This window comes from Rhyacophila brunnea, unplaced genomic scaffold (genome assembly GCF_057557595.1).
Source record: "Rhyacophila brunnea isolate RB1 unplaced genomic scaffold, BYU_Rbru_1.0 scaffold_116, whole genome shotgun sequence".
Lineage (NCBI taxonomy): Eukaryota > Metazoa > Arthropoda > Insecta > Trichoptera > Rhyacophilidae > Rhyacophila > Rhyacophila brunnea.
The window spans coordinates 807,576-830,663 of record NW_028232770.1 but is presented as its reverse complement, the minus strand read 5'-3'; the positions used below and the strand labels follow the sequence as shown (position 1 = coordinate 830,663).

General features: G+C 24.3%; 1 non-coding gene across 1 annotated transcript; it reads right to left on the bottom strand.

The window, feature by feature from the left end:
* Positions 1-394: 394 nt before the first annotated feature.
* Positions 395-467, bottom strand: TRNAV-AAC (transfer RNA valine (anticodon AAC)). Its single transcript has one exon. It is a non-coding gene; the product is annotated as a tRNA-Val (tRNA).
* Positions 468-23,088: the final 22,621 nt, after the last annotated feature.

Sequence of the window (23,088 nt, the reverse complement as noted above, 5' to 3'; positions counted from 1 at the left end):
ATATATAAATGATTCTTAATTTGCTAATAAATATATCATTAACTATTACTTGGATTTTAATTGACCATTGATAAATATTTTAAAGATTATGAGGCTGAAATAAGCATCAAGCAAATTTGTTCTATCATGTAATCAAAATTTACATTTAAAAAACTCAAACTAACGTAAAAATGAATTAAAAGCAATTTGTACTGACTACTTTTGGTTTATGTGGTAATATTACTTTCACGATATTAACCAAGAAGTTACTTAAGCTTTAGAGAAAAAGCATTTTGCATCAGGAATTTTAACTGTAACGAATTACCTAAACCACTCTAATACTCATGGTCAATTTAAGCATATTAATTCAATTTCATATTTCTTAAATTGCAATGGTAAAACCATAAAAAAAATATGTGTCGCCTCGGGATTGAACCGAGGACCTTACGCGTGTTAGGCATACGTGATAACCACTACACTAGCGACACTTGTGAAATCGATTTTACAGAATCATTATAAAGGTTTAAGAATAAATTTCAAAATAATTTACTTCTTTATAGATTAATTCGATTTAAAATGCAGAACACGAAAAGTACTATAAGTCATAACATGGGATGTTGTGGTTACAAATACCATAAGTAATATATTAATAAGTTAGGAATACTAACCGAAGAGGAAGCATATACACAAACATTAGAATAAGAAAAACGCTTGAACTAATAAGTCTTGAAATGGGTGGATGCATTCATAAAGATTGTAAAGATGATGAGGTCGAAAGAAGTTACAATAAAATCTGTTATAAAGAGCATTATAAACGTTTTTTTGAATAAGATTAAATAGCTAAAAATCAAATCTACCCATAAACACGTAAAATATATATTTGATTTTCAACCGGTTAAATTTATTCAATAAAACTTTGATTTTTCTATAGAACAGACTTGTTTGATACTCTTTTAGCTTTTTAAATCTTCATTAATGCATCCTTTCTTTCAAAACCAACTAAAAAAGCAAGATTTTAAAATGATATTTTTAGATTCTACGACGATTATAATCATGAATTTAATGTCTTCTCATATAAATGCATGAGAAAGAGAAATTATCACCATAAAAAATCGTAAATAAAACAAATATAGGAAAATCACTGGAAATATACAATAAGTACCATATTTTTTTTTAAATGAAAATAGACCCGCTTAATTTTTAATATTATTTAAAGCTATATTAGCATGCGTTTAAAAGTTCAAACCTCTTTTCTTGATGACAAACTTTATTCTTTTTTTATTTCCTTTATATGATGTTTATTGGATATTTGAAATTTTTTTGCTCTTGTTTCACCAATTAAAATTTATATATGGTATTTGTATGCATATCTACATGTTAAAACCTTGCCAATTTAAATTTTTTTTAAATATTTGGCTATTTGATATAATTATTTTGTACCAAGGAACAGTAATGGGCATAATTCAAGCCTTAAATGGTAAACGAAATCTGTATCATGTTTTAAAAATTCCGTAAAAAGGACAACATCTTAAAGAAATAGGAATACTGCATTAAAAATATTGGCTAGAAATAAAGTAGGTAATTTTTTTGAATACCTAGATGATTAACCTTTTAATAAATTAAGCCTCTGCAATATGAACATTAGAAATAAATATTTTTCAGACTATTAAACATTCCATATCAATTCAAATAAGCACAAAAGTTAATAATGATTAAATTAGAGGTAAGGTATAAATATTAGTAAAAGATAATGTAAAATTTTTGCTAGGGTATTATTAATTAAGATACATAGATTATGGTTAAAGTCTGAACAATAATAAAATCTTAAATAATCATTGTTAAATCTTAGTTTACTATTGCTGTTTATTAAGGGGTTATTGTAGTTATATTATACATTAAAGAATCTTTTTATATTCTTTAAATGGATTTTATGTGGACTCTAAGTTTTCCTATATGATTAAATATATAATTTTATATGCGAATGTATAGATTATACAAATTTTTTTTTGAATATAACTGGCTAATATTATTTTTGTAAGCGATTATCTACTTTACAGTTTTTATATATGTATAACACAAGTTAATATGGCCCAAAAAAATATAAATTTAAAAAATAACAGTACTTCAACAGCTGTTTTCTTCCTCTTCCAGTCTCTAGGCGAACAAATCCAACGGAAAAGCAGAAAACCCCCAATGCAAGACTTCACTATATCAGGCTCTCATGTAACAGACTCCATAATACCTCGAGGCTTAGATAACTGGGAAACAAATAATTCAATCCATAATAAAACCACCAATCGAATATGTTTTTTATATCCAATTTAATTAGTACCCGACAATTCTGTTTCTATTCAAAATGACCTATATAGACCCATTCAGAATTTTTTTAAATTTGGTTTAAAATTAAATGGTAATCGACTAACACCTGTTCCAGTTAAATTAAGAAACGAAGGATATTTTAATCATCAAATTCAATTCTCCGTTTATATTTTTTTATTAAATCCCCTGGTTTTTATTTTAAATTAAAAAAAAATGTTTACATTTATTTATGGTGACTATATGCGGTTCTGTATATTTCAATGATGGAATGTGCATATCTACATTGATTTAAAATATACAAATCGTAATTCCTTAAAATTGTTTTATAGGTAAAATAAATTGATCAGATTACTATTTTTTGTTCGTTAAAGTAAAGATTTAAAAGCATAATTGATGCTCATAAAATATAAAATTTTCTGGGCTTAAGAAATTTTAAGTAGAACATAAAGTATCTATGAATATAAATATAATAAAAAAATAATAAATTAACGACAATTCAGAAAGAATTTAAAAATCAAAATTCAAAAAACAAATATAAAAACATTATTTAATTCTACAAAAAAGTGGAATTTCTGTTGAATTCTAAAGGAAATAATTTGGCAGCCTGATTTAGCTATATTTATGATTATTGAATTATGAAATACGATTCGATCGATTATTTTTTATCATTGCGTTTGTCAATCAAAATATATTCATTTTGAATTTAAATAATCTTGAATAAAAAGTTCATATAATAAAACATATCCGATTTTTCTTATTTGAAACCGCTAGAAATTAATTTTATTTTTTTCGTGCTATCTAATGGCTCTATGAAACCAAGTAATCAATCTATATTTTAATTAATATAATTATGATGGTGTGAAAAAGAATCTAGGAATAAAATTTATCGAATTAGCGGAATTTTTCTATTTCTTAAATTTCTCTACCTTAGAAATATACGAAGAAGTTTATCTTCAAAATACATCATTTGGTAATTCTTATTTCTGATATTGTGATTTTATGGTGACTGTGTTTAAAATTCAACTCATTCATTTATATTTTGTTTTTTGTGGGCTGTAAATACATAATTTAATAAAAATCGGGACGCTATCCATTATATTATTATTATCATTGAAACTTTAGTTGCAACACAGTTGAAATAATTATTTCACACGAATTATAAGTATAGAATAAAAAATATTGTATAAGGATGTTATATCAATTAGCCACCAACCAATAGCCAAATTTTTTATTTAGAGAACGCACTAATTAAATAGAAAAATTAAACAAGAAAATATAAAGTTTATAAAGTTCCTAATGGCAAAGGTGATATTTATGAACTAATAAAATATATTATGAATTGATTATAGAAAATATATCATGGGTAAAAGTCGATAGACACATTAAAAAATTTGGCCTGAAATTCGGAAAATTTTTGCGCCGACTTAACTAAAAAGGGGGTTAAATAGGTAACTATGGATAGAATTTTTTTTGAAGTGTATTAAATGCATCCATTGACTTAAAAAAAATGTTTTGAAATTCAACCTTGACTAAGGACAAAATTTAATGAGAAATGTGGATTTGCTTTGTTTTTTGTAGCTTAAAACTTTATTTGAAGGAAATTTTCTTAACAATTGTCATAAAATTTATGTTAATCGACAGTAATGCTTAGTTATAATAAGGAATTAGCAAAAGAAAAAATTAAAAACACTTAGACATGGTTTTAATATTTAATTTCAGTTGAGCCAGTTGAATACAAAATAATAGGATCTAGCTGGTTTTAATTTGATATTGCTATGGTTCAGTTATTGTTTTATGAATCTTTTTAAAAAATATCTTCTTTATAATCCCATTTATGTATAATACAAATTTTATATGAAAAATCGACTCTGGATTTTTATTAGATTGAAGTTCCAAAAGAATTTATATCCTAAATTAATTAAAATATAAAATATTTTCTTTTTTTGTGAATAATATATGCAAAGCATAGTAAAAAAACCAATAATGACGAGATTCTTTAAATAGAATGCCAAATATGGATCCATATAAAAATAATTTTATTTACATGTGAATAATAAAAATTAATCATGAAATTTAATTATTTATTTTTGATTGCTTATTTATCATTTATCGAATCAAGTGGGGGATTAGATGATCCTAAAAGCAAGAACAAAGTAGATGCAAGTACATGTTGTTCCCTTGATAGAGACACCATTGGTAACTCAAGAATAGATGGTATGTATGGCGATAAAGCCCAAACGGATTTACGTAAAATGATAGAAATCCATAATAATAAAGTATGTAAGGATTATAAAAATGTTATAGATCGAGTTGATGCCTTAAAGTTACAAATAGAAACCTTTAATGGTCTTAAAAATAGAATAAGCGCAGATATTGATCATCCAGAAACGTCTAGTCTTAATATTTGCAAATCTGACACAAATGCGGGGAATTGCATTGAATCTGATGACATTGATTTGGTTTGGTTTGAAGAATTTAAAAATTCGATGATTAACTGCGTTCAATATATTTTATACAAAGTTCGAGATATAGAAGCAACCATGCATGTATTCGGAGAACTGGAATTTGAAAAAAACAAGCAATTTAATATGCATGTCCAGAAAGTCGACAGATTAGAAGACAAATTGCTGTCAAATATTGAAAAGAAGATGGACACTGTAATGTGTTCTAGTATATTTGACGAGAAAAAGAAATTTTCTTATATATTTCAACTTGAAGAAATAATCATGATCAGAAATCAATAATTTCTATACAATTTGATTTTCTTGCAGTTGTATATCCCAAATAAATATACAAAATAAGAATAATAAAAAATTGTAAAGTTAAAATATCAACAAATAAATATTAATTCATAATAATTAAAAAAAAAATAAAAGATGAAAAATAAACATACCCTATATGGCCTGGTCTATTTATGTAAATGTTACTTATTGTTCGGATTAAAAAAAATAAAAATATCTTGCCTTTTTTTAAATCACATTTTTTCTCAACAATACAATTTGCTTCACTTTTTATTGTCTTAAAAGAAATTTTATTGGTTAAAAACATAAAAGATAATTGATCCCGAATGTAGGTGAGCTTCGCTACTATCAGAAAAATCTAATTTTTATGCTACTCTGAAAATTTCGATTCATAATTTATATGATCTAAACGTAAATTTAACAATGAATGCTTAAAAAAAATATAAAAAATAAATATAAAGAATATTTAAGAAATATAGGATAGTGCAAAAATAAAACATAAACCAGAAAAATGAGTTTAAAATCAATTTTCTATGTGTTTACGGTAAAAAAAAGTATAAATTTTAAATTTTAAAAATATAAAAGACTCAACATAGAAAAATGGGTTTTTAAAAACACCATATAAATTTATATTTAGCCGAATGATCATATATGGCGAGAATAAAAACTAAATAATCCTTTTATTACACAATTATTAAAAATCGATGAAGAATAAATAAATAAAAATAGTTGGCGAAAATCCATTATGCAAAAAAAAATTTGAAAAATTTATAGAAATCTGAATCGATAAGAAATATATTTTCTTGACAGTGTTAATTATATATACTGTTGATAAAAATATTTAAAAACTAAATGATAGAAAAGATTATAAATAAGTCTTCTAAATATAATGTTTGTAAAAGTAATTATCATTTTATGTAAAACGAAAGATACAACTATGTGTAATATCATTAAAATTGGATTTATTCATTCTTTCAAAATTCAATATATTAAAGCCAAAATAGATCGCTGCTCTTACATTCTAGCTGCATTAAATGCTTATTTCATTTTTAAAATGTCTTGGATGCTTTATAATACACCAAATTGTGCATATGGCAATAAGAAATTCTAAAATAAAAATATCATGTGTATTTAATATTTACTATATCATGGTAAACCAATCTAATTTTTATACATATTATTTTTTGCTGAACTGGGTAACGTTGTAATTTATATTCTTTTTTATTTTAAAAATTTAAATTACACCCTTTAATAATCATTTTAAATAGATAACCAGTTTTATATGCTTTCAATTGCGTTTTTGTAGTTAAAATATTTAAATATACTAAGTATCGCTATAATTAGATCTTTAGATTGTATTATTTTGTTATATTGGGTAAAATTTGGTTGTTATCGAACTGATCTAATTCTTATTGTTTTGATTGTATTTTATCCGATAGGATTTATATTTTTATTTAGCATTGGTTGAAAACTATTGATTTAGATACTTTTATTATATTATATCAGGATGGGTTTACATTTTAATTTGGCTTTTATTCGTTTTAATATTTGTTTTTTTGTGATTATTTTTTATTGTATAAAGTATATTTTTTTATTTATTCAGATATCGAACCCTATAATTTATTAGAACAATTTTTTTTTAATTCTATTTATTTTTACAATATATTTTATGTCTGTTTATTCTTCAATTTTTTCAAATAATTTAAATATTGATCCTGGTAAAAAAAGTTTATTATCATGGTTTTTATTTATGCTATAGTTTTTTTCTAACTTTATTACTCTCTAGTCGGGATACATTTTATTCGAACTTATTTATTATCCTAAACCCTAAAGAGTATTATATGCTTTACTGAATTGTAATAAATATATTATTGTGATTTTGTTTCTATTTTTTATTTTTTTTATATCACAAGAATAGTTTTTGATTCTATTTGTTTTTAAATTCATTTTCTGTACCTAATGCATATTTTTTTATCTAATTATTTTCGAAAAGATAAAATGTACTTAATAATTTTCGACAATATTCAAATTTGTTTTTTACTATAATTAAAGATTTATGGCTTAAAAGTTTGGGATTTCTCACAGTGTTAACATACTAGATCTTATCCGATAATTATACCCTGAATTATTATCAAATTGTAGAACCGACAAGCATTGCTGATTTGCGGCTCGATTTTCATATCGCACTGTATTTGGATACTAGGGAAGGTTAAAGTTTTGAAAATGAGGAAATTGTTTAAAGATAGTATAAAAACACAGCCTATATTTTCCCCAAGTAAAGGCAATTGAAAAAATGCAGCTTGGTATTTCTGAATTTCATTTTTACTGTGAGTTTTTGAAAAATATTAAATAAATCTATTTTTATATTTTTATTTTAATTGATCTTGCGTTCTAATAAATAAGAATCTATGTTGTTTAAATGAAAATAATATTCATAAACGTTAAGTTTTTTTGGTTTTAAATTTTAAAGATCGCGAATTTTCCAAAAAATATAAAAAAAGGTTTTTTTTATCGTGAAACTGGATTGAAAAAAATAAATGATAAAAACAAACTATAATTAAATTTTGCAATCATTACATTTCTTTCAATACATGTTTATTATTTCGAATCGGAAAACTCTATATTTGTTGATCATATGATTCTATATAATTTCGCATATTTATATTTTGCAAAGATATTAATTATATAAATTTATTTCCTGATACATGAAAAAATTAGCCAACTATTTTTTATTCGACTTTTGAAGTTTCTTTTGAATTTTCTTCAAATAAAAATATCAATCAGTGACAACCAATTATTCTTCTAATATATCCAATTCATTAGTATCATCTTGAAAGTTACCAAGAAATATTGATAATTTTTTTTATTGTTTTATTCGTGCTTATTGTTAGTGGAAATTTTTGTTTATATTTTCAAATTGGAACTTTAAATCATTGAAGATTGAATCTTTCTTATATAAAAAGCATTGTTGCAATACCAAAAAGAGATTTCATGCTGCCTAGCTTCAAGGATTACAAAAAAACACTGGTATCCGAACCCAGTAAAGAAAGATTTTGGTTGCAAAAAGATAATTTCTTGAGGTGCTGAAATAGTATAGGTGCAAGTAATCAAAGTCTTTTTGGATTGATATAAATTTTTTTCTATAGAAGAAATACTATTAACGTTTTCTAATCAAAATTTAATCTTCGAGCTTATTTAAGTATTTTTTCATGTTTTTCAAAATACTAATTTTTCTAATAATTTTTTTTCTGTCTAACTCATCTTCTTGTTCTTTCTTTTGTCGGAAACGAAGCACTGAACTGGTATTTAGATAATAAAAGAATCTTAGAATTTATATTGAAAATATCTAAGATTGAGTGTATTGAATCGAATTATTTTAACTTGGTATTAAAAATAAAAATATTTGGTTATCCAGAATAATTAGCATAAAAATAGGGTTTATAGCTAGTTTTTGCATCTCAAATTGTGTGATTCGAAGTATAAATTTCTTTTAGATTTTTAAAAAATAATGCAAAATTATAATTTATCCATTTTGCAGCATCCATTGAAGTTTCCTGAAAATTAGGCAAAATATTACATAATTAATTATGTCAACGACGTACACGTCGCTAAGGATTTAATTATCTTACTTATATCGGAAATTATCACAAAATTCATTTTCTTGTAGGCAAATTTTTTCAGATCGAACATGATAGTCACAATATCTGCCCATGAATTTTATTCTATTACTTAGATCAGAAAATATTGTTACTATTCAATATTAAAGCATGCATATTTAATTATATTGATATCAATAATCTTAAAAAATACGATTACATATAGAATTTTCGGATTATTACACTTCCAAAAAACTCTAATTATATTTAATAAAAGAATTAATACAACATAAAAAATATAATGAAGAAGTTAAAAAATGATGCAGTAAGGTTTTGTAAGTAGTTTATAGGACTCTGATGAAGGTTAGTATAAAAAATTATATTTAGTTTATAAACAACGAAAAATCATTTAATATGCATACTTTATGAAATAACTCCACTTAAAAAGATAATAAGTTCCTCAAACGTGTTTGTATATAAGTTTTTTTTCAATATTATTAAATACTCTAAATATGAATTGCTCTATTATCAGGCCCTTTTTATCTAAAATGTATAACACTAGTTTTAGTGAATTTTCTTTAATAATTCTATTACTTTAAAATCATCAATTCTCGCCAATTTTCTGATCGAAAACCTTAAATTGGTGAATTTAATCCTAACATTTAAATCGGAATCTCTTATAGCTAAGTTTTTTTACAAAAAAATATTTTTTGTAGATCAGTTTTTATTTTTGAAATTTCATTTTACTTTCAAAGATTTTTCGAAGCTAAATTGATGCCCACTTCGGGGCTCTTGTAGAGCACAGAAAAGGAATGATATAAATTACCTATAAAATACAAAATATATTAAACGCAGTTATAGCTTTTGAAGTATGTAGAGTTCCAAAAAATTTATAAAAACTATCCAAAAATCACAATAGTTTGTCTGGGTTTGAATATATTGTAAATCCTGTCAATATAAAATAAGATATTCAAAAAAAACAAGTAAAAGATATAAAAAATGGCTATAGACACTTATTGTATAAGTTATTATAAATTTCCGGATATTTTTTTTCATTTTTAAATTGAAGATCTAAAGAAATTAATTTTTATGAATGTTTGATCCCCAAAATGGCGTTAATACATATTTATGACCATTTTAATTTTTTTTGGTCTTTAAATATATTTTATATGTAATTTATTATAGAAAGACATTTCTATTATTGAATTAAAACACATATTGTCAAAAAGATTTAAATAAGAATCAAAAATAAAAAAAAAATGCAAAAATATCTAAAATATATTTTGTTATTTTCTAAAAATGTTTTTCTGTCAAGGGAAAATTTTAGAATCATGAATCAAGGAACTCAAACAGGAGAATTAAATGATAATAATTCTGAAGTGGACATATTTAATAGCAAAGACCAAAGAGAGCTTCGAGATGTAATAAGAAGACACAATAAACAAATTTCAAATGATAGATATAATTTTATAAAGATGTATAAAAAAATTGAACATATACATTGCAGTACTGATAAGGTATTGGATAACTTTGAATCAACCTCTAAAGTTAATATCAATAGATGTCAAAAAGTTGATATATTTACACCACATCCACAAAGAAATACTAGACCGGTAATTATATTTAATCCAAATAAAGGTGATGATTATGAAACTATGCTTTCTCCTTTGACTCAATTTATGCTTCTTCCAGTGAATGAAATTCGAAATACTTCAGAAACCATCGAATTGCTTCATGATTTGACCATGCGAAAAAATGTTTTTGTAGAATCTATGAATAAGGTGTTTGGAGAACGAATGAAGAAATTAATATCATATATTGATTTCAAAATAAAAATTATAGTTGAACTCACTTACTTAAAGGATGTCGAAAAAGCAAGGTGTATATATGAATTGGAAAAGATTAAGCATCCAAGAAATCGAACTGAAATACCATTTTAGATGGTAATTGTTTTTCAATTTTAATAAATTTTTTTAATGATCAACCAATCATCTACATGTGTCTATTTTTTAATTTTTTTTAAATATTAAAAGTATCATAAAGATTGCCCGGATATTAACCGTAAAATTGGCAATTTGCGCAATAATTTCTCTCATATACCCAGGTAGCTATTGAGGATTCTATTCATTTAGGAATCATGGATTTTGTTCTAATCAATCCGCCTAAGCGGGCTTTTTTATATTAAAAAACACTTTAATAGTGCGACTTTATATAAAAAAAAAATCTTACTTGAAATAAGCATTTTAATCTTTATATTTATGAAATAATTTTGGTACGATTTTCAAATTTTTTCTTCAAGCATACCGCGAACGATTTTCGTGAAAAGATCATATCTATACTCTTGGCTATATTCTATTCTCTTACATCATCTTATATCCCCACCTCTTTTAAGATCTATTAGTCTAAGGGTTTTTCTCAGTCCTATAGTTTGAATATATGCCACAATTTGATTTTTGACTTCATGTTCTTTTAAATTATGTATTACCCTGCATCCAATGTTACGATAAATGGCATCATCTTTGTTCTACAGCTCGGGATTAATATTAATTTATATGTAATCAAATAATAATTTCTTGGCTTCTCGTTTTCGACCATTTTCTATTTTTTATACTGGTTGGGCCCTTTCTATCAATGTGATCTAATGATATAATAATTTAATAAAAGGTATTATAAGGATTATCATTTGTTGTTTAAATGCGTTAATATTGTCATATTATTGACAAATATCTTTCATTCCTTTATATTTAACTATTTAATAAAAATAAACGAACCACCATTGCAACAATTTTTATGATAAAAAACCAAACTAGAAATTATACAATACATAATATTTAATTTAACTTTTTATTTTTAATTATTTAAAGAAAGCCTTTACCATATCAGCTAAAGCGTATAAATTTTACATAATTTCTTAATAATAATTTGTAAATTTTCCCAAAAAAGTTGAATAAATCTACTGGTATTATATTTAAAATATGAATTAAATAATTCTGAATTTACGGCACATGAAGGAAATAAAAGACGATAACTCTAAAAATATATTTTTATGGAAGAGAAAAACATATATGTGAAAAACACTTTATCTAAATACTAAAAAATCATAAAAATTTTTTTAGATCATTCAAAACATAAGTAAAAAATGTATAATTGTTAATAATATTCGCGGAAAATTTTTTTATTAAAAAATAAATTCTTTGGCGTCTTTTCACATAATAGATGAATCCCAATTATATCGTACTTTCAATAAAAAGAATCTCTGTTTGTATGCATTTTTTTTATAATCTAAATACCTCAATAAAAATTACCGTGGCTTTTTTTAACAAGATGAATAGTATATTTCTATGAAGAAGCATTTCCGTTGAAAAGGATTATTTATTTCATTAAGGCATAGTTTCATGATAAACGTATTTTAAAGAAAACAATGATATCCAATGGCTAATTTAAAATTATTTTTTCATAAGATGTAATTTCTTAAATTAAAAAACGAGACTGTCATGCTTAAAATACGCAATTCGGCAAATAATATATAAACCTTTCGGTAAAAAGCAGAAAATTTTTTTTTTTGTAGAATTAAATGTAATTTTATACAAATTTAAGGAAAAGTGAGATAAAAAATGATGTTTTTATTTTTCTTATTGTTTAATTCTGAGGTTAAATTTAATTTTATTTATGCTAAATTTAAAATAAATAATAAAATTTACTATTTTTTGCATACTACCAATTATATAAGTGAGAAATATATAAAGACTAATAATAAACAAAAAAAAGCAGAACTTATGAAACAAAGTATGTTTTTTTCAGATATATGTCATTTATAATTCCAAAATTTGCCTTTTTAATCAAACAGCATAAATTAGTATCCAGTTGATTTTTCCGTCTTTTCCTCAACACTTAGAACTTATATGATAATTCTATATTCGTATGTTAAATTATCTATTTTTAGAAAACATTTAATGTATACATTGATCAAAAAAATTTCTCCCGTGCCACATACAAATTTAGCTATTATATGTTATTTAAGATATTTAGGAGATGTGGTGTTAATTTTTTAGCAATAATTTCTTAAATGGATAATTAAAATGTTATTATCAGCTTGGAATAAAATGCATCATATCATCGATTTAAATATAATTACTTGATAATTGAACATATCCCTATCTATACACTTAATATAAAAAAATTCTACTTCCGTGAACATATTGACTATTACGTGTTTTTAATAAATATCAAGAAATATCTTTATATACCACAAATTAAATATAATTTCATAAAATTGTCAAAAAATGTTTTACCTTCATCATTTATCCATTTTTACAATACTGAAACTAGTTTTTTTATCCGAGCTTGGTGCAGGTGCCATAGGAATTTCACAAATTGGTCACAATACACAAAATAATATAGATTTTGGACCATTAAATGCACAAAGTCAAAGAAGTGAAAGCCAAAAAAATTCAGTTGATCGAATATTAGATCATAATGCTAAAGTCATCGAGGATTTTATAACTTTGGAAAGACAAATTAGAAGTCTTGAGCAAAAATCTTTAAAATCGCTTGAAATTTTAGAAAGATGGAGTTCTTGTTTATCCGAAATTTTATTTGTTAGTGAAAGATCGGCTATGAACTCCTTGAAATTATACGGAAGCAAAAAAATGCATTTAGAAAAAATAATAGTAGATATGAGAAGCCGCTTAAGGATATTATCAAGTAGATACATGGATTTTTCAATTTATCCAGTGAATCAGTCTATAGAAGAATCAGCACTATCACGAGTGCTTAGTTTATCGCGCACTAAAAGAGAATCATATTTTAAAATAAAAGACAGTAAACTAGACAAAGCTCTTGAGAATTATAATAAGCATATTGATGACATATTGTGCCTCACTTATAGTACGCGGGAATTTCCAGTATCCTCAAAAGTCTTGTTTTTAATCGAGTTCGAAGAAGTAAAGGCTTTGAATGTTCCGGATTTTTTTGTTGAAGATGACAAACTTATAAAAGAAATAGAAGCGATATATTTTCTTGGCTGCAGAACAAATTAAATGATAATTTTTGTTATGTCCGTGTAGATGTAATCCACTTCAAAGGTATTCAATTCTTATTTCTTTTAATTTTTTGCATAAAAATTAGCATGGAATATAATATTTATATATTTTTGCCGAAAATTGTAAATAATCAAGTATTCAACCAGTACTTTAATTAATCGATTGACATATTCATTTAGATGATTGTATAGTTTCATCTAAGAGAATTAATAATATAAGAACCCAAGGAGGATTGTTCGTGTGTTTGTATATATTGTTATAAAAATATACTATTATATGTAAAAGCTTGTATTTATAATTCAGAATAAAAATAAAATGAAAAAAATACATTGGCTCAATCATCCTTAGCCTTTTCCCTGGATATCTTGTTATTTTCAAGAATAATAAAAAATTTTTAGCACGTAGCATATCTCCAAAAGTATTCTAAAAATCATATAATTACAGACTATCGCGCAAAAAAGCATATTAGCGCGTATTTTATTTTAAAAAATAACTTAATCATGTTAAAGTATAGACCTGAATCTATTCTTAACTAATTTATACATAAAAAAAATTTGAATAATATGTAAAAATTAAAATAATCGTAGAAATCACTAAACAACATAAGTTAAAATAATTAAAAAAATAAGGGTAAATAATTATTTATAAAACATTTAAAAAAGTAAATATCGATAAATCCAATAAATATTATGCTTAAAACAAAAATAATAAATCAAAATTTTTTAGTATGATATGTGGGTCACTTAAATATTTTAATTTACAAAATACAACATATGCACTAGTATTTAAGAAATGAGAATACAAGTCAAAGATATTATGTGAATAACACTAAAATATAGAATACTAAAGTATATAACAAGTAATATACACATAAAGGAAATGCAAGTTAGCGGATACAACATAAAATCGATATTATTATATTGTTTAAATATATTTTTTTTTCTATTTTTGTTATTTTGAATTTTAACGGAATTTATAGTACTAGAGACAAATATCATAGCTTTTAATTTTTATTAATAGGTGAAGTTTTTCAATTCATAAATTACCTATAATAAGATAAGTTATCATATTATTATATTGTTTAAATATATTTTTTTTCTATTTTTGTTATTTAAAATTTTAGCGGAATTTATAGAACTAGAGGCAAATATCATAGCTTTTAATTTTTATTAATAGGTGAAGTTTTTCAATTCATATATTACCTCTAATAAGATAAGTTATCATATGTAAATATTGCGAAAATTCTCGATGCCTCTTTTGAAATCTTTTCCAGGTTTATACTAATAAAATGCTCATATTTCATCATGAGGTATGAGTTTCAGTTTGTGGAAGAATACAAATTTCTTTAACTATTATTTTAGTAAAAGCTGCCTTTTTTTGCTGTCTCTCTTGATCTAATCTTATTTATCGATGATTTTATAGATCGAGCATTAATATGGAGGGTTCTCTGTGAGTTTATATTTTCATACCTAGCACTTTTCTTCATTAAAACAGCTCTTATGATGTTCTAGGGTACATTATTGGGTCAAGAAGTAAAAGCATTCAAAAATCAAAATATTCTCAAACTGGGATATATTGTATTAGAATAATTTTTTTATATAGGTTTTTAGCTCTTGATTTATATTTTGATGACAGTGATGTTTCAAGCTTAATTTCAAATTTAGGCAATAAGGGGAAAACCCAAAAATTTACCTATTAGCCAGAATAAATAAATATGACAAAGAAATAAATTTACGATCTAAAATTTCATAATAGTAAATTCTATAGAATTTTTAACTATGTTAATAATTATAATTCCAGATATTACCGCCAATAATATCTAGATTATCTATATTAAAATTTTTTAGGATTATATTATGCATGATAATTAGATCAAAACATAAGATTTGTGCCCTATCATTTGAAAAAATCGTATTTTGATTAAATTTAAGGTATTTAAAGGAACGTGTATTGAATTAAAAATGTACAATTTAAGATTTTAACTCCGAATATAAACCACAATTAAAACTATAAATCAAAATAATTTTTTACCTTTTTTAATTCATATTCTCAAGTCTTTTTAGCTTGTGTTTTTTTATTTTGTCGTCAATATTTTAAAAAAAGTATCTGGAATAATCACAAACTTCTTATTAAAGCTACATGTTTAAAATTTAGTACAAAAACGTCATTTAAATATGCATATTTTACATACATAAACAAAAAATATCGGAGCTTGAATTGAATTTATTTAAAGCATGAGAAACATCGAATTTCATGTATATCTTACGGTACATAGACAAATAATACCTGCACTTAAATATGTGTATTTAAAGCATGAGAAACAACATATTATATTCATATTTTACAGACATAGACAATTAACAACCGCACTTAAATAAATGTATTGTAAGAATGAGAAACAACGGTTCTAGGCGAAAGTTTCCCATCCCTTTTGATTTATATGTAATAAATTCCCCTTTACATCTACATATAATTTAAATAATATTTTTTTTTTATATTTTCGCATATTGCCTATTTAAATTATCGAAATAGGCTCTTGTTTATAATAAAATCCGTTTTATTTGATGATTGACAGCATTATCCACAATATTTAAATATGAAAAAATACATTGTTATTTTATATATTTTTATTGCGTGCATTTTTTTATTATAGATTGGCAATAAAAACTATTTTCATCACAATAAGAGCATATAATTTTCATTTTAAGTTATTCATAATTATACGATCAAAACTTATTATTATGTTATGGTAAATTTAAAGATATTACTACTATTAGAATTTCCTCAGATGAGAAATTCATTTTATTTTAAAGTGCATAAAGGATTTTTAACAGTACTTATCCGAAAAAGACTCTATTAGATCGATTCAAAAACCTTTATATTTAAATTCAAAGCATATTTACTGTATTTCTGGACGAAAGTTTTTTCATTAAAGAAATTTAAACACGTTTATTGGTCTCTAATTGTTATAAGAAATTCATAAGCACATGTGCAATATACATATTCTTTTTAGAAAATTTAACCTATGCTTTCTGTCGAATTTCTTAAATTCGTGCATAAATTTTTGAATACAAGCATCCAATAATTTCTCTAATATATTTTATACGACTTTCTCTTGTATTATCGTGCCTTGCATTTTTTTAGAAGATAATTAACATCTGGTTCTTTTTGATACTAAGAAAGATCCGAAATTTTGTTCGTGCAAAAGTGGATGGGTAGAATAACCTAGAAAAGAAAAATATTGTCCTAATGCTAATAATTGCACACAATAAAATCATATTTCAGGCAATTTAATCCCCGAAAAACGTACCCTTCATATATTTTATAAAATTACCTATACTTTAAATAAATCATCCTAAACACACAAAAATGGGTAAAAATTTTTACTTTCTGTAAAACTACAGCCATACATAATAAACGAATGAACTTATTTAACTTATCTAGATTTAATTTATAAAAGAAAGTATAAAATTCCTTATAATAAATTAATAGATTTCTTTAAAGTCCTTATCTGTATTATAAATATTTAATATAAACAAAATAATCTATGGGATCTAAAATTACATTTTAAATTATGTTGCAGACACTATAAGACTATTTTTGGACACTTCAAAAATTCTAAATTTTTTTATAGCGCAATTTTTTAATTCCTTATATAAAAAATTCAATTCAAAAGCATTTAAAGCTTAAATTCTAGCAATATTATACTAGGATTTAAAATTTTTATATCTAATCGTTATTGCAGCCCAAATGATATTTTCGAAGAACCATAACTTTGACTATAAATCTTTTAATGACCAACATATATTTATAGTACTCTATATTTACCTATAGATTAATATTCCATGAATATTACATAATGATGTTTAATAAGTGGATATCAAAGCAGATATCAAATTCATTTTAATAAGTTTGGGCTATGATCAACAAAAGAAATAATTACAAATTATTTAGTTTGTATGAAGCTAGGAATATATTACTAGCGCATCCTTACCATAAGTAGTTAAGTTTTTACGTCAGGTAGAAAAAATAAAAAAATTTATCGACAATGAAAAGTAGAAACACGGCTTAAGATATGTCGATGAAAACTTATATAAATAAATTAGCATTTTTACATTCTTGTTTTGCTTAATTATATATTATGCGTTATTATCACAAAGTAAGTCCTTTGGAAAATCTGTTTCTTGCAGTATCGTCTTGAACGTTTATAGAAACGATTTTAATCTCCAATGCAATTGTAGATTCTATTTTTATGCCGATAATAAAAAATTAAACCATATAAAAAATCAGTGGGGGTGTTATTCTAATCTTTAAAGATCTAGAAAGCGTTTATCCATTAGAGTTATTTTTTATGTGCTAGAGAGTTATCATTAAGCGTTGTATAATATTCTGGCTATTATTAATTTAACTGGACTGATCTATCGGCTATTTTTAGTTATTTTTAAAAATCAACATAAAGTATTTTTTGTTATTAAGAAATATACACATACAAAATAAGATCAGATAAAAAGAATACATATCTTTTAAATCTATAATTATAAACAGAGAAATATTTTTTTTTGGAGCACATGCTAACTTGAATTGACTGCGTGCTTAATATGTCATTATTCTTCAGAATATTTTTTTTTCATTAACTATATACTCAAACTGTTTTTTATTAATATAAAGAATTCTTATCGTTTAATTTCAAACTATTAAGCATCATCAAAAAATATAAAATAACTGTATTTTGTCTAATCAAATATACAAAACCATAAAAAACCACATTTAAACGATTATGTGGAGAAAAATAAGATGCTCTTTTCAACTCTGCTTTTTATTATAAAAGATACAAAATATTTTTGTATATACGTGTATTCGCAACAAATTATAATGCTCAGAAATTTATTTTGCAGTTTAGTTTTGAAAATTTCTTATTTAAGATTATATTCTATTTTTTTCTGGTTTTTTCTAAGGATGATTATATTCATAACATATGAAGATCAATCATGAATTGGACGTAATTGTGAATTAATCATAAATTCTGACAGGCTGATTTTTTTTAAAATTTATAAAAGATTTTTTATTCTTTTACTTATTGGATCGCTTGATTAATATTAGATATATTTTTCCCAAAGGTTTATAGAACTAGAATGAGGCCGTTATCTCTTCATTCTGCAATTTTTTTTACTTCCTCTGCTAAAATAGTATGTTATTTCATATTTTATATACGTATGCAATATTCCAAAGGAAAAATTAAAAATTTGAATCTAAATAATCATTGAATGGGCTTATAATAATAGATGTATATTTTGTTGTCTAAATAGAAGCTTCCCCTATGATCTGAAATTCAATTAATTTAATAAGCATAAATTAACCCAAATTAATGGGAAACAACATCAAGACTATTTCAGCTATTGCATCAGTCGGCGCATTAGCGATATATTCAACATGTAGAATATATAACATTTTTAAGAAGAAATCACAGACTTCAATTAAAACGGAAAAAATAAGATCAAGCAAGCCTTCAAGTATATTTACACTGAATTATATACGAGAAATATTTAATTTCAAGAATAAAGATAATCAATCAAGCCAGATGCAGAAACAGGAGATTGATTTGAAAAATACAATATTGAAAATGTTTGATACCGGGAGAATAGGAGAAGCAGCTTCTCTTATAAAAAGCAATAGAAATATTAACTTCTTTAAATTTGATAGTGACATTATTGAAATAAGTTCGTTATGCAATTCGGGAATAGAAAAATTATATGATCTTTTTGTATTGCGATTTATGTGTCTGAATCAAAAGGATTGTCAAAATAAGAAATACATATATGCATCTAAGATACAAAGATGTCTTGATGATGTGATAGATCATAAAATGTGCCTACTCAAATATAGATCAAGAAAAATAGGTGTTACTGCTTACAAAAATTTCTTTGATACGTTTCCATTACTTCTAGAAGATTTTCAAACTGAAAAAGATAAAGTTGCAGCTAAGAAGATCTCTAAAGATTCACATAAATCTGAAGGAGGCGGGAAAACAAAAAATGATATTTTAATCATAAAAGAAATACCAGAAAATAATTTAAATGTGCTAGTTTTAGAAGAATATAAATTTAAGTCCCAACAAAACTCGAATGTGATTGTGAATGTTTCTATAAAAAGAAATACAACACGAAAAGTATTCAATAAAATCAAGTTTATGCTAAAAAATTCTGATTTTTCTGAATTATTGAACTATACCCGATATAAAAAGGATTCGCTCAGTATTTTTTGCAGGATATTATTTGCTATTCTAGAAAATAGAAAAGGGGAAATATATAACTGTTTAAAAGATGCACAAACAAATAGTAAAAAGATAATAAATGAATATGAAAGGAAATTAGTGGCGTATATAAATGGATTATTTGATTATTACCAGAAAAAAATCATTTTTCGGGAATATGAAGATGTTTCTACATTGTATTATAAATACTTAACGGCTATAGAGACCGAAAATAAACTTAAAAACGAAAATAATTTATGTTTGTATAAAAAATTTAATAAAACAAAAGCAAAAGAACATCCACGTTTCAATTCATTCGAGACTAGCATCAACAATTCTAACCTTGCGTTCCAGAATGATATGAAAAACACCCAAAAAATAAGTTTGTTGAAAAAAAATCTAGATATCTTGAGGTCTTTAGATGATAGAAAAGAACAAAAATCTGTTCTCATAGATGATATTCATAAATTTAACAGAGTAGGCGAAGATATGAAAGAAAATAAAAAAGATATTTCAGAACAAAGTAGTTCAGAAATATTGAAACTTCTGATGCGACAAGGAATTTATTGGTTCACCCATCACATATTAGCAAAGAATAACAATCTTTTGATATCTCAAACATTGGTCTTATTCAAAAATGACATAAGAATTTTGTATTTAGCGTTTGAAATTTATATGAACAAAGAAAATTATACAGAATCATTAAGTATTTTAGAAAAAATGAAAAAAAATTATAGCAATGATCCAAGAACTTTAGTCTGTCAATATATTTGCGAAGAAAAAACCAAAAACATCAAATACAAGGGATTCAAAGGCCGAAACAAAAAAACAACAAACAGAAGAAACTCAAGCAACATGGAAAATAAAGAAAAAAAGACAGTCTTTCTTGAAGAAAACGATGTAACTAGAAATAAAACAGACGCTTATAACAAAGATGATGAAAATAAAGTGCGTGATATTGACAATCAAGCAAAGGAAAAAATATTTTACAACAAAAACGATTTATCTATTTCCAAGTTAGATCATCTTTTCAAGTCATTAAAAGAAGATGAGTACCATTGTAAAACCTTATTATTATTAGGTGAATATTTTTCAAAGGAAAATCAAGCAAAGGGCAAAATTTATTTTGAAAAAGCTCTAATTTCTTGTACAGACGATAAAGACAAACGTGAGATTATAAAGAATATTGTTCTTCTGGAAATAAAAGAAAAGGTGAAGAGGGAATATCATAATAAATAATTAGCTAGAATAAATTTCTTGAAAATATATTAGTAAATATTTTGAATCATATGAGGATTTATGTGAAAGAATAATAGTGTATTAAAAATGTATGTTCTAAATTGAAATTTAATTCCACATATATTTTTAAATCAAATCACTAATCGCTATTAAGATTTTATTTTGTTTTCCTTTGTATAAATGGGTTAACAATAGGTATAATAAACACATGAACAAATAAATAGTGTATTTAGGTGTGGTATTTGCTCGGTATTGTTATTTTATACCCTAAAAATCACAAAAAAATATTTTGTCGCATGAAGGCATGGGATCAGTAATTAACTAAATACAAATATAAATGCCGAACACGTTTAATTACTAAAATCCAAGACTTTTCTGGTAAAAGCAGTTTAAATTACTAAAAATAAAATGCCATATTAGTGATAGAAGAAAAACCAAGAAATTAAAATATGATAATGTTAATAAAAGTATTGTATATGTTAGAAAGGAAATGAAGATATTTACTTTGAAATTGAAAAATAGCCTACTATTGTTCAAGAGTAATATAACTGTCATTCTTTTGAATATACATATTCTTAAAAAATTACCGAATAAATTCAGTTACCCGTTTTTAGAAAACGAATTTTACGTTAAAAAAAATATTGAACATTATTTATTCCTTTTAAAATACCGTTTGGCTTTGAATAATCAATAAAGCGTAAAGACACAAGAAATATATAAAATTAGTTGGAAGCAAATCTTAAAATACCCAAATAAAACAATCCGAAAATATATACCGTGGAATTTAATGTCATACCTGCTCGATATTTAACATCGCCACACCTAAAGTGGAATAAATGTCAAAGATTTTTGTAAGTGTTCACAGTACCTTCATACTTTATTCGAAGGTGCAATTAATGATATAATTTATAGTAGTTTTATAAATAATTAACTTCAGAGAAGCCAATTATCGATAAATATGTTTAAGTTTATACTTTTTCAACAATACAAATCCAAAATATACTTAACAGATTTTCACATCATCGAAATTACCCCAAAACACAAAGAAACAACAAAATTTCCCTTCCGAGGAGGCGAAACTGAAAAATATAATACTGATTAATTAATGAAAAATTGCATAAGATTTTTTCCGCATTTAATTATGAAAAAAGATATTACAAGTCGATTATATTTCGATAATTTATAAATTTTTGAGCTAAATATTGTTGGGTATGTAAATATATATTTATGGAATGATTTGATTTTAGAAGACATAAGTTGTTGATAAAACTTTAGTTTATGTGCAGATTTGACTAATGTCATATAGATACTCATACCTTTACTGCAATTCATTTAAATATTTATTAAATCTGTGTTTCTCATAAAACCATATTGCTTGTATGTGTTATTTGACATAATTGGAACTTTAACTCTATCAAATGACACCTATAATATTTGGTTTTCACATATTTCATCATATGGCGCTCATTATAGTCAAAATATGCTCAGATTAAACGCTGTCATAAGTCAATCATATGAATCTAGGAAGGCCTAGGGTACACATAATAGGTTTGGGAAGAGACTTCAATAAATAATTTATGAAAGGTGGAAATTCTATGCTGTCGTTGTTAAATATGCTGTGATAAATGTAAAAATAATATGGGTTGTTATATAAAGATATTAATCGTTTTGCTTAGTAAAAAATATGCAAAACTAAAATACGAAGAATACAATCGGTTTTAATAGAATAAAAACAATTTTTCAGCCAATAAAATTTCACGATTTTTTTCTTTAATAAATTTAGATTTAATTCTTCTAATTTGATACCCGAATCAAAACAGATATTTTAATCAAACAAAATAGACCTGATATTTTTCTATACGATAAAAAAGAAATATGATTACGCTGATCGAAATAGGTATAACGAGCATTGATAACTTGAC